Source organism: Salvelinus namaycush, chromosome 4 (assembly GCF_016432855.1).
Source record: "Salvelinus namaycush isolate Seneca chromosome 4, SaNama_1.0, whole genome shotgun sequence".
NCBI classification, from domain to species: Eukaryota; Metazoa; Chordata; class Actinopteri; order Salmoniformes; family Salmonidae; genus Salvelinus; species Salvelinus namaycush.
The window spans coordinates 20,070,002-20,084,184 of record NC_052310.1 but is presented as its reverse complement, the minus strand read 5'-3'; the positions used below and the strand labels follow the sequence as shown (position 1 = coordinate 20,084,184).

General features: G+C 41.5%; 1 protein-coding gene across 1 annotated transcript in view; it reads left to right on the top strand.

The window, feature by feature from the left end:
- Positions 1-14,183, top strand: part of LOC120046287 (probable phosphatase phospho1) — a 36,158-nt gene that overhangs the window by 7,662 nt on the left and 14,313 nt on the right. The window contains exon 3 of the transcript XR_005476786.1: positions 6,737-6,791. The gene's annotated coding sequence lies outside the window, so the exon portion shown is untranslated. The remainder of the gene's footprint in view (positions 1-6,736; positions 6,792-14,183) is intronic.

The following is a 14,183-nucleotide window of genomic DNA, read 5'->3' as shown; positions in this document are numbered from 1 at the left end:
TGTGGTTGTCCGTGTCACTTTACTCAGACTGAAGTGAGTTGAGATGCTGCTGAACTCAGCCAAGTAACCAGTTGACTCAGCACACACAAACACAAACACAAACACAAACACATGTGCTCACACACACACACACACACACACACGTGCATTTAAGCACACACTAACGTGCGCAAACACACACACACACACACACACACACACACACACACACACACACACACACACACACACACACACACACACACTATAATAAGGACTTTTCCTTCCACTGAATTTTAGACGGTCATATCTCTGTTTATGCTTTCTTCCTCTCTCTCTCCCCTCTCTCTCTTTTTGCCTCACTCTCTCTCTCTCTCTCCCCATTCTCTGTATGAATTCTGCCACTCTGAGCCCTCCAAGCAAATCATTGTCATTGCTGTTGTCCAACTATACATTTTTAGTTGTTATCACCTTAATCCCTTAACAATAATGTCAGAGAGCTGACCAGCTATTGGAGTAGACAAGCTCCTCTCGATCTCTCTCGTGCTCTCAATTTTTTTTAACATTCAGCATCACTACGTCAATGGAGATTTAGTATCCTTTCTAACAAAGATATCGACATATATTTCGGGATGTCGTGTATCCCTGGAAATAATCAGAATTCATGTAAACGTAACAGTTTTGAAAACATACATTGTCCAAACAAAATAGTCTCTTGGCACAACTTACCCTGGGTATGGGGTAAATGGAGCATATGGACAGGGTAAGTTGAGCTGCCTTGGGGTAAGATGTTCCACATTTACACATTTATGTACCGAATAAAACATTATCACCACTGCCTTCGGAAAAAAAGATTGAGGTCATATGGATGACAAATTGGCAAAATACTATGCATATTACTGACAAAATGTAATCATCATTTGTATAGTGTATGTTGAGCCCCAAAGCAATCATTTTGATAATATTATCACACATCTACAAGGATGCACTTTCATGCTGGGTTTAGGACCTCATGTTGTAGCTTATAGAGACCCAAACAGATGTATAAAACAGTATTACAATTATCTACTTTGGTTGAGCTACAAGCATCACGAAACTTAAAACGCAAGAAATGAATTTGACTCTGTGAAAATCCGTTTTTTGGACCTAACTTGCTGACCACTTTTTCCATGTGGTTTCTTCCTTCACAAACTCCATGAAAGAATGACCTTTTCCTAAATATTTGGTCACATGATTCATTTTGTTTATGGTTTTCTAGAAACAAGGGGTGGCTCAACCAACCCTTTGGCACAACTTACCTCACTCTCCCCTATGTGAGCTGTCTCTGACTGGCTCTCAGAAAGACTATGGATGGTTATTGACTATATGGACATGAGCATGTATTGTCAGTGAGCCTTAACTCATAGCACCGAGACCGTAACTAAAATTGGTCTTTCATTTTAAGCGGGCATCGGGACTGAAATTGCTATAGAGCTAATATTTTCTGTGTCTATTACTGTCAAATTGGCAGAATAATAAGACATGCCGCTAAATTCAATTGTCAATAACCTAGGCGTATAAGTGTATAAGACAGGGAAATCTGGTTAGCGTTAAGCGCATCAAAAACAATGACAAATTGACTCTGTTGGATCTCGACCTTCAACAAGATCACCCAGCTCCTCCCTTTCTTCCACTGTCAATATCTAGGTATCAGGAGCACAGTCAATTCTCAATCTAATACGCCCATATCCCTTCACTACACTAAAGGAATCCCACTTGTCAAAGCACTTTACAAGCCAATGTTATCTGGTGATTGTGGGTAACCCCATTGATTTTGCTACATTCAATTACTCCTCCCGAGGTGAAAGATAACTCAGTTAAGGGACTATGGCCTTTTAAGAGGTCACTTTGAATTAGAACCTTGTGCTTCCTTTGCCAAAACACTATCAGGCTGATTAGACCAAAAGTGTTTCCCTTTTGCATTCGATTCATTTGTCTACCTCTTTGATGCCTGTAGGCACTGGGTTGGCCAGAGGTGAAGCCAATTGGTTCTACAGAGTGTTCCTAATATGGATTCTGTTCTGTTGGCAGCAGCAGTCCATCTACAACCACGTTAAGGTGTGTGAGCCAGAGATACGATTGAGACAATATGCTTCTCTCTTGTCTGATTTGAAGTCGCTTCTCCAATTTCTGGTGGAATTGAGAGGAAATGTGGAAACAATAGAGTAATAAGGTTGGACATTTGAATCAGCTCTCTAAATCCTTGTATTTGTTATAGTGCCACATGTTTTTTTCAGGAAATGATTGATGCTGATGTTAGGCAACCCTGACCAGACCTGAGTCAAATACATACACTACCATTCAAAAGTTTGGGGTCACTTAGAAATGTCCTTGTTTTTGAAAGAAAAGCACATTTTTTTGTCCATTAAAATAACATAAAATTGATCCGAAATACAGTGTAGACATTGTTAATGTAGTAAATTACTATTGTAGCTGTAAACGGCTGATTTTGAATGGAATATCTACATAGGCGTACAAAGGCCCATTATCAGCAACCATCACTCCAGTGTTCCAATGGCACGTTGTGTTAGCTAGTCCAAGTTTATCATTTTAAAAGGCTAATTGATCATTAGAAAACCCTTTTGCAATTATGTTAGCACAGCTGAAAACGGTTGTTCTGATTAAAGAAGCAATAAAACTTGCCTTCTTTAGACTAGTTGAGTATCTGGAGCATCAGCATTTGTGGGTTCAAATACAGGCTCAAAATTCTAAATTGCCAGAAACAAAGAACTTTCTTCTGAAACTCAGTCTATTCTTGTTCTGAGAAATTAAGGATATTCCATGCGAGAAATTGCTAAGAAACTGAAGATCTCGTACAATGCTGTGTACTACTCCCTTTACAGAACAGCTCAAACTATCTCTAACCAGAATAGAAAGAGGAGTGGGAGACCCCGGTGCACAACTGAGCAAGAGGACAAGTACATTAGAGTGTCTGGTCTGAGAAACAGACGCCTCACAAGTCCTCAACAGGCAGCTTCTAGGCAGAGTTGCAAAGAAAAAGCCATATCTCAGACTGGCCAATACAAAGAAAAGATTAAGATGGACAAAAGAACACAGACACTGGACAGAGGAACTTTGCCTAGAAGGCCAGCATCCCGGAGTCGCCTCTTCGCTGTTGACGTTGCGACTGGTGTTTTGCGGGTACTATTTCATGAAGCTGCCAGTTGGGGACTTGTGAGGAGTCAAACTAGACACTTTAATTTACTTGTCCTCTTGTATTTTACAAATGTATTGAACTATGAGTATGGCCAGGTGAACTTTCTTTTTAAGAGATTACAATGTTACAACTGAAACCATATATTTTTTTTAAACTAGCGCCTTAAAGTCTGGTCCTGACTCTTCTGTATTTTATTTACATGTATAATTTAGCAGGGGAACCATTGAGAGTAGAATTCTCGATTTTACAGACAGACCTGTCCACGTTCAATTGGGTGTTGAGGTGATTGGTAGGATCAATAAACCCTGGTCCGGAAATGCCATCTATGACCTTTTCCTAAATATTTGGTCACATGATTCATTTTGTTTATGGTTTTCTAGAAACAAGGGGTGGCTCAACCAACCCTTTGGCACAACTTACCTCACTCTCCCCTATGTGAGCTGTCTCTGACTGGCTCTCAGAAAGACTATGGATGGTTATTGACTATATGGACATGAGCATGTATTGTCAGTGAGCCTTAACTCATAGCACCGAGACCGTAACTAAAATTGGTCTTTCATTTTAAGCGGGCATCGGGACTGAAATTGCTATAGAGCTAATATTTTCTGTGTCTATTACTGTCAAATTGGCAGAATAATAAGACAGGCCGCTAAATTCAATTGTCAATAACCTAGGCGTATAAGTGTATAAGACAGGGAAATCTGGTTAGCGTTAAGCGCATCAAAAACAATGACAAATTGACTCTGTTGGATCTCGACCTTCAACAAGATCACCCAGCTCCTCCCTTTCTTCCACTGTCAATATCTAGGTATCAGGAGCACAGTCAATTCTCAATCTAATACGCCCATATCCCTTCACTACACTAAAGGAATCCCACTTGTCAAAGCACTTTACAAGCCAATCTATGACCTGTATAGCGTGTATAGCCTACTGCAAGGTTTTGTTCCAACCAAGCACCACACCTGATTCTGGCTTAGATAAGTATGGTAGGAAATAATAAGAATTTAGGTAGATCCAAGTCAGAAACTTTGTTGAAGCTAGTCACAATAAGCACAGCACGTGCATCATCCAGAGATGTTGGGTTTTGCTACACCCTGCCCTCTTCCTCCTCCCCTCTCCCTCTCTTTTACAATAACCTGCATTGATGTTAAATTACTGTAAACTAGTCAATCCATGGTCTAGTCAACCTTAATCTTGGTTCGTGGTATATATATATAAATGTTTTATTTCACCTTTATTTAACCAGGTAGGCAAGTTGAGAACAAGTTCTCATTTACAATTGCGACCTGGCCAAGATAAAGCAAAGCAGTTTGACACATACAACAACACTGAGTTACACATGGAGTAAAACAAACATACAGTCAGTAATACAGTAGAAAAATAAGTCTATATACAATTTGAGGAAATGAGGTGAGATAAGGGAGGTAAAAGGCAAAAAAAAAGGCCATGGTGGCGAAGTAAATACAATATAGCAAGTAAAACACTGGAATGGTAGATTTGCAGTGGAAGAATGTGCAAAGTAGAGATAGAAATAATGGGATGCAAAGGAGCAAAATAAATAAATAAATAAATACAGTAGGGGGAGAGATAGTTGTTTGGGCTGGTATATGAAGACACAAGAAAAAAAATGTCTCTTCAGAGTCAGAGGTAAGACATTTGCTCTCACAAATAACTTAAGTTTGGCACCAGACAAGTGCAAGACAAGGGCTATATATATAAGTATTTATATAAATTAATAAATATATTTTTTAATAAACAATTTGTAAATTAAATGTAAAATGCACATACTATAGCATACTCAACTCAAATCTTTCACAAGACTATGAACTCTGACTACTGTAGCCTACATTAAGTGAGATTTTAGGCTAGTACTGTTAGCTGCTCGGATAGAGTAATCGTAGACTGGGCCAGTGAGTGCAGTACAATGTGAATATGTGAAGTTGGTGAATGGTTTCTGCAACTGAAGAGTCTGTCTGCACTGCTCCGCTTTTCAGTGCACCGTCTCGCGTGCTCTCGGAGGCATTGGTCACAATTGCTCCTTTTGAAAACGTCGACAATTTGTAATTGAAATATAAACTTTGTGAAATATAAATTGTGTGACTATATGTCACTTGCTTGTTATACGTTGACGGCACAAATCTAATTTGTTTGAAGAGAAACACTTTCTTTAAGCCGTTCGAAGGCGCACGGACCGTCGTGGGGAATCAGAATTTAGCCAGCTGTGTAGCCAGTAGCATGCTTTCCCAACGTGAGCCAGATGTGGAGCAAGGCTTTGAAGCTGGAAAAGAAAAATAACCAACGAGCGAGTATTTTGGGACACAGTTTCTATCCACCCAGCAGGCAATCCCGCGTTTTTTAACACTTAAATAGCTAGTTGTTCGAATATAGAAATTGATTTAATCAACTTTATGGTAAGAAGACATTTGGTTGTAAATGGGACTTTGTTGAAAACCAAAATATGACAGTAAATCGGAGTTCCTCAATCATATTTGTTAAAGCCAAGTTGACGTTTGGACAAGGTAAGATTTTTTAAGACAGCTTTCAAGCCAGTTAGCTAACTAACGTTACTTTGACAACATTTTAAATGTCGTTTGCTTGCTAGCTAGCTAGCTTTCTGATATTGTTTGTTGGCATTTTGTGCAGCTCGGAAATTAATTATGGCTAATGTTAGCTTGCACTAGATCTGTCACCGTCTCGCCCTGCCCCGGGTCTGATTCCCGCATTATTTTTGATTTATAACTTTTTTGCTTAACATCAAGCTACAGTAGCTAGCTAGTTGGCTTGCTGTAGCTCTCTGACTTCTTTCGCATATATTTCATCCTATCAAGACTGACTTGTATCTGTTTAGCTAGCCTATACATACCTAACATTACCAGTGATATGACTAACTCATAGCTAGCTAAAACACAATGGCAAAGCATTTCAGACCTTACTAGGTCTTGGAACAAAACTTTAAAATGGATTAGACAATAAGTCACTTTCCCAAAGGAAATGTCATTGTTGAAAGCAGTTTGTAACACACACACACACACACACACACACACACACACACACACACACACACACACACACACACACACACAGTCAGCAGATATTTATTAATTCACAACACCTCCAGTGAAATTGACTTGTGTGGATATGCTGTTATTGAGAGATGATACAGTGAGAAACAGTAGAATGGCAGCAATAGACTCTCAACAGGAAAAGTTCTCAAATGTGGCTGTCACAAGACTGTCCTCTCTTCTTTTCTTTTTCTATTCTTTCTCCTCCTCACACTTTATTTCCACTTTCCAAAACTGTAGGCCTGTGCATTTAAACAAGAGAGTGGGAACGGGAGAGAGTAGCTGCAAGAAAGTGATATATTTGGGAGAATGGGAGAGAATTGGATTCTCGAGCATTCTACTAATGAAGCTTTACATGCAACCAAAAATATCACTATGGCTTACAAAATCCACGTTGTATCATCTAGGGCAAAATTTGCAGTGCAGTAACTCACCTGTTCAGTTATTAGCCTACCTTCTATCAGGACTATCATGATTCCTGTTTGTTCTCTGTTTCCAGGTCTCTGGGCTTTGAAGTCCCCCAACTGACCGACATCCAGAACTGAAATAGACAGGTAATAATGCCCTCACAATGTTGATATTTTTCTCCACTTTTTGTTTTAGAATTATTTTAGACCAATATTCAATCGATTGCAGTAAGTACCTTTCCAAATAGTGCTTCCAGAAGTGCGTTTGTTTTGCACTGCAGTGGGATTCAGGATGAAGGGACTTGACACTTGAATAGAATTAGTCAATCTGGTTGCAGTGAATGCATGTCTTCTCAGTCAGGTTTGCCTTCAGAACTAAACAGAGTAATGCCATGGGACACTTCTAAAGGCACTATCCTGATCTCCAATTGATTTAAATACCGGCCGTATTTTATTCTATCTATACTCAGGGGGCCCTTAAAAAGTCTTGAAATGTCTTAAAGGGATGATTAAGGACACCAGAGTCAGGTGAACTAGTGGGTACCATTTTTATGTCTCTGTGTCCGGTATGAAGGAAGTTAGAGGTAGTCTTGCGAGCCAATGCTAACTAGCATTAGCACAATGACTGGAAGTCTATAGGTATCTACTAGCTAACACTAGTTATCATTGGCTGGAGAAACTACCTCTAACTTCCTTACTCTAGGGAAGTAGATAAACGGCATCATTAGCAAAATCCCGAAGTATCCCTTTAAATTCAGTTTTTCGAAGGTCTTAAAAAATGTGACGGAGATGACTACAGTGTTTCCGTTATATTGTGCTGTTACTTAATTGTTGCCACCACGGCAAATAAATATAAACAATTTAACATCAAATAATACTCGAGGCACACTCAAAATGTAAGAGATCAATCCACATGTGCGCCTCTGTGTGTGCACATCGTGTGCCAGTGCGAGTCGGGCCGTTGCCAACTGGGTCCTGGACTTTCTGACGGGCTGACCCCAGGTGATGAAGGTAGGCAACAACACCTACCTCACAAGGGTGGGTGCTCCCCCTCCTGTACTCCCTGTTCACCCATGACTGTGTAGCCACGCACGTCTCCAACATCAAGTTGGCTGATGAACAGTGGCAGACATGATTACCAACTACGATGAGACAGCCTACAGGGAGGAGGTGAGGGCCCTGGTGGAGTGGTGCCAGGAAAATAACCTCTCCCTCAACGTGAACAAAGCAAAGGAGCTGATCGTGGACTTCAGGAGACAGCAGAGAGCGCACCACCCATCCACATCGACGGGGCCGCAGTGGTGAGGGTGAAAAGCTTCAAGTTCCTCGGCGTGCACATCAAATGAAATGGTCCCTTCACACAGATAGTATGGTGAAGAAGGTGCAACAGTGCCTCCTCAACCTCAGGAGGCTGAAGAAATTTGGCTTGGCCCCTAAGACCCTTACAAACTTCTACAGATACACCATTGAGAGCTGTATCACCGCCTGGCACGGCAATTGCACTGTCCGCAACCGCAGGGCTCTACAGAGGGTGGGGCTGTCAGCCCAACACATCACCGGGGTCACACTGCTTGCCCTTTGGGCCATCTACAGCACCCGGTGTCACAGGAAGGCCAAGAAGATCATCAAGGACCTCAGCCACCTGAGCTATGGCCTGTTCTCCCCACTACCATCTAGAAGGCGGAGACAAGTACAGGTGCATCAAAGCTGAGATGAGAGACTGAAAAACAGATTCCATCTCCAGGCCATCCGGCTGTTAAATAGTCACCAGTAGCCTGCCTCCGCCCAGTCCCTTGCCCTGAACCTTAGTCACTGTAACTAGCCGGCTACCACCCGGTTCTCTACCCTGCACCTTAGAGACTGCTACCCTATGTACATAGTCATTGAACACTGGTCACTTTAATAATGTTTATATACTGTTTTACCCACTTCACATGTACAGTTGAAGTCGGAAGTTTACATACACCTTAGCCATTTGCATTTAAACTCAGTTTTTCCACAATTCCTAACATTTAATCCTAGTAAAAATTCCCTGTCTTAGGTCAATTAGGATCACCACTTTATTTTAAGAGTGTGAAATGTCAGAATAATAGTTGAGAGAATGATTTATTTCAGCTTTTATTTCTTTCATCACATTCCCAGTGGGTCAGAAGTTTACATACACTCAATTAGTATTTGGTAGCATTGCCTTTAAATTGTTTAACTTGGGTCAAACGTTTCGGGTAACCTTCCAAAAGCTTCCCACAGTAAGTTGGGGGTATTTTGGCCCATTCCTCTGACAGAGCTGGTGTAACTGAGTCAGGCTTGTAGTCCTCCTTGCTCGCACACGCTTTTTCAGTTCTGCCCACAAATTTTCTATAGGATTGAGGTCAGGGCTTTGTGATGGCCACTCCAATACCTTGACTTTGTTGTCCTTAAGCCATTTTGCCACAACTTTGGAAGTATGCTTGGGGTCATTGTCCATTTGGAAGACCCATTTGCGACCAAGCTTTAACTTCCTGACTGATGTCTTGAGATGTTCCTTCAATATATCCACATAATTTTGCTACCTCATGATGCCATCTATTTTGTGAAGTGCACCAGTCCTTCCTGCAGCAAAGCACCCCCACAACATGATGCTGCCACCCCTGTGCTTCATGGTTGGGATGGTGTTCTTCGGCTTGGAAGCATCCCCCTTTTTCCTCCAAAAATAACGATGGTCATTATGGCCAAACAGTTCTATTTTTGTTACATCAGACCAGAGGACAGTAGTACGATCTTTGTCCCCATGTGCAGTTGCAATCCGTAGTCGCTTTTTTATGCCGATTTTGGAGGAGAGGCTTCTTCCTTGCTGAGCAGCCTTTCAGGTTATGTCAATATAGGACTCGTTTTACTGTGGATATAGATACTTTTGTACCTGTTTCCTCCAGCATCTTCACAGGGTCCTTTGCTGTTGTTCTGGGATTGATATTCACTTTTCGCACCAAAGTACGTTAATCTTTAGGAGACAGAACGGGTCTCCTTCCTGAGCGGTATGACGGATGCGTGGTCCCATGGTGTTTATACTTGTGTACTATTGTCTGTACAGATGAACGTGGTACCTTCAGGCATTTGGAAATTGCTCCCAAGGATGAACCAGACTTGTGGAGGTCAAACAATTTTTTTCTGAGGTCTTGGCTGATTTCTTTTGATTTTCCCATGATGTCGAGCAAAGAGGCCCTGAGTTTGAAGGTAAGCCTTGAAATACATCCACAGGTACACCTCCAATTGACTCAAATGATGTCAATTAGCCTATCAGAAGCTTCTAAAGCCATGACATAATTTCCTGGAATTTTCCAAGCTGTTTAAAGGCACAGTCAACTTAGTGTATGTAAACTTCTGACCCACTGTAATTGTGATACAGTGAATTATAAGTGAAATAATCTGTCTGTTAACAATTGTTGGAAAATGACTTGTGTCATGCACAAAGTAGATGTCCTAACTGACTTGCCAAAACTATAGTTTGTTAACAAGAAATTTGTGGAGTGGTTGAAAAACTAGTTTTAATGACTCCAACCTAAGTGGATGTAAACTTCCGACTTCAACTGTATATACTGTAATCTAATCAAGGCTCATCCTATATACTGTTGTACACACCTTTCCTTTGCTGTACACAGCTTTTCTCTTCATATACTGTCCATTTCACACCATTATATACATTCAATGCATTCGGAAAGTATTCAGAACCCTTGACTTTTTCCACATTTGGTGACGTTACAGGCCTTATTCTAAATTTGATTCAAATAGTTTCCCCTCCCCCCATCAATCTGTTCACAATACCCCATAATGACAAAGCAATACGTTATTCGAAATTTTTGCTAATTTATAATAATAATAAAAAACTGAAATATTACATTTACATACAGTACTAGTCCAAAGTTTGGACGCACCTACTCATTCCAGGGTTTTTCTTTATTTTTACTATTTTCTGCATTGTAGAATAATAGTGAAGTCATCAAAACTATGAAATAACACATATGGAATCATTTAGTAACCGAAAAAGTGTTAAACAAATCAAAATCTATTTTATATTTGAGATTCTTCAAAGTAGCCACCCTTTGCCTTGATGACAGCTTTGCACACTCTTGGCATTCTCTCAACCAGCTTCACCTGGAATGGTTTTCCAACAGTCTTGAAGGAGGTCCCACATATACTGAGCACTTGTTGGCTGCTTTTCCTTCACTCTGCGGTCCAACTCATCCCAAACCATCTCAATTGGGTTTAGGTCGGGTGATTCTGGAGGCCAGGTCATCTGATGCAGCACTCCGTCACTCTCCTTCTTGGTCAAATAGCCGTTACACAGCCTGGAAGTGTGTTTTGGGTCATTGTCCTGTTGAAAAAATAATGATCGTCCCACTAACCAGATGGGATGGCGTATCGCTGCAGAATGCTGTGGTAGCCATGCTGGTTAAGTGTGCTTTGAATTCTAAATAAATCACTGACAGTGTCACCAGCAAAGCACCATCACACCTCCTCCTCATGCTTCATGGTGGGAACCACATATGTGGAGATCATCCGTTCACCTACTCTGCGTCTCACAAAGACACGGCGGTTGGAACTAAAAAGGGGTAAATGTACCAAAAAAAGAAACAATATATAGAAACAAACACAAGTGTACGTTGTGCTGGGGACATTAAAATGCCACTCTAAAATGTGCAGTTTTGTCACACAACGCAATGCCACAGATTCCTCAAGTTTTGAGGGAGTGTGCAATTGGCATGCTGACTGCAGGAATGTCCACTGAGAATTTAATGTACATTTTTCTACCATAAGCCTCCTCCAATGTCATTTTAGAGAATTTGGCAGTAAGTCCAACCAACCTCACAACCGCAGACCACGTGGAACCACACCAGCCCAGGACCTCCACATCCGGTTTCTTCACCTGCGGGATAATCTGATACTAGCCACCCGGACAGCTAATGAAACTGAGGAGTATTTCTGTAAAGTCCTTTTGTGGGGAAAAACTCATTCTGATTGGCTAAACCTGGCTCCCCAGTGGGTGGGCCTATGCCCTCCCAGGCCAACCCTTGGCTGCGCCCCTGTCCATCATGTGAAGTCCATAGATTAGGGCCTAATTAATTAATTTCAATTGACTGATTTCCTTATATGAACGGTAACTCAGTAAAATCGTTGAAATTGTTGCATTTTGCGTTTTATATTTTTGTTCAGTATAGTATTGGCATTGAAGCCAAAATTTGGAACACTTAGCATTTGTGATCTAGCTAATGATTAGCCTAAACAAATGCAGTTGGGCAACCCCATGCTTCAGCCATCTTTAGCCTAGCCACTATGCTACTACATCCGTTAGGCTACAGGAGAATGCTCATTGCTAAAATAGCACACCTGCCTGACAATATGAACCATGTAGGCTATAACTCTTGGTGAAAGAGCCAGCCCTAAAAATATGACTTTTTGCCAACATGGGCTCATTTCTGGAGGGGGAAATTAGCAGTTGTGTGGCACGCTGTTGTGGAAATTCTGCCACCACAACACGCAACCCTCAAAATTAGTATTAAATTACATTTCAAGTGGCATAAAAAGGTCTTAAATTCAACTTCATGGAACCTGCACATACCCTGATACTGTATTATTATCTAGCTAGCATCTCCTCTTGGTTATGTTATGCGGTATACAAAGACAAAACAATAACCAGGGCTGGAAACACTTTACAATAAAAATACTTCAGTTAAGCAGGTCACTGGCCACAGTTAGTAACTCATTTTGACATGGGGGAATCTGTCCTGCTTGAATATTGGCAAACGGACATCGCTTCAATTCATGCTCTCTTATTGGGTCTATAGACAAAGAAAAGCCTTACGTTTAAATGTGCCTCTGTGTTTTGTTCCCGTATTGTCTCCCGGGCCTTAGTGAATCCCAATGACATGTAAGATTAAAAATCCTGTCGTTCGCTATGTAAACAGTGGTGGCTCGCCACAGCCATTCGAGCTCATCAGAACGGCCCACCGCATCATCTAGCTCCAACGGCCCTCTCGAAATAGAGTGACTGACTCCTTTTTCTTCAGAGACATATTTAGATTAAGTCACATTTATGGTCTGCACCATAATACATGGTTAGGCTGTTTTGGTCACAAGACAACAACAAAACATCTCCATATGTACTGTGACCTCCATGACATGGTGAAAGGGAAATACTTACCCTAAACTTTCGGCACTAGTTTATATTTCCTTTCTTTTTTAGCTACTGTTTTAGACCATTTATTTTGGGTGGATGGTTTAAATCGGGTGGGAAAGCTTAACCTCGTAACCTGTGTGGTGGATGCAGGCTTTTGTTCCAGCCAAGCAGTGATTCTGCTTGTCAACTTAACACTGTCTTCCATCTTGGTAAGATTGCCCCAAATCTTGTTTAAATGAAGCAAGCCCAATCTTTAATTGAGAGAAAATGTAATGTATGAAACTTAGTGTCTGTGTCTGACCATATGTGTGCGACTCCGTCAATGATGTTTCTGAGAACATGAGAAATTCTCTATCCCTCTTTCGTCATCCCTCTGTCTTTATGCTTTCTTTATCCTCCATCAGCGGGGACTTAGCCCCCAGACAACAGCTCCTTTCATCCCTCTCTCACTCCCCACAGCCTGCCCTCCAGTTGGGCACCAGCCCGTCAGTCCTGCCCTTGTTCCATAGGGGAATGCTGTAGCCCAGCTGGGCCACACCCGCTTAACTATGGTGAGTTGTACAATATGTCCCAGAGAGAAATATCTCTAGAGAAACGGCACAGAAAATTGCCAACAAGGGTTTTGCCACCAAGTACTAAGTCATGTTTTGCAGAGTGGTCAAATACTTATTTCCCTCATTAAAATGCAAATCAATTTATAACATTTTTGTCATGCGTTTATCTGGATTTTTGTTGTTGTTATTCTGTCTCTCACTGTTCAAATAAACCTACCATTAAAATTATAGACTGATCATTTCTTTGTCAGTGGGCAAACATACAAAATCAGCAGGGGATCAAATACTTTTTTCCCTCACTGTAGTATTTGAAGGACCTTTGGCAGCGATTACAGCTTCGAGTCTTCTTGGGTATGACGCTACAAGCTTGGCACACCTGTATTTGGGGAGTTTCTGAGGTCCTGAGCACTCTGGAGCAGGTTTTCATCAAGGATCTCTCTGTACTTTGCTCCGTTCATCTTTCCCTCGATCCTGACTAGACTCCCAGTCCCTGCCACTGAAAAACATCCCCACAGTATGATGCTGGACCACCATGCTTCACCATAGGGATGGTGCCAGGTTTCCTCCAGACATGACGCTTGGCATTCAGGCCAAAGAGTTCAATCTTGGTTTCATCAGACCAGAGAATCTTGTTTCTCATGGTCTGAGAGTCCTTTAGGTGCCTTTTGGTAAACTCCAAGCGGGCTGTCATGCGCCTTTTACTGAAGAGTGGCTTCTGTCTGCCACTCTACCATAAAGGTCTGATTGGTGGAGTGCTGCAGAGATGGTTGTCCTTCTGGAAGGTTCTCACATCTCCACAGAGGAACTATGAAGCTCTGTCAGAGTGACCATTGG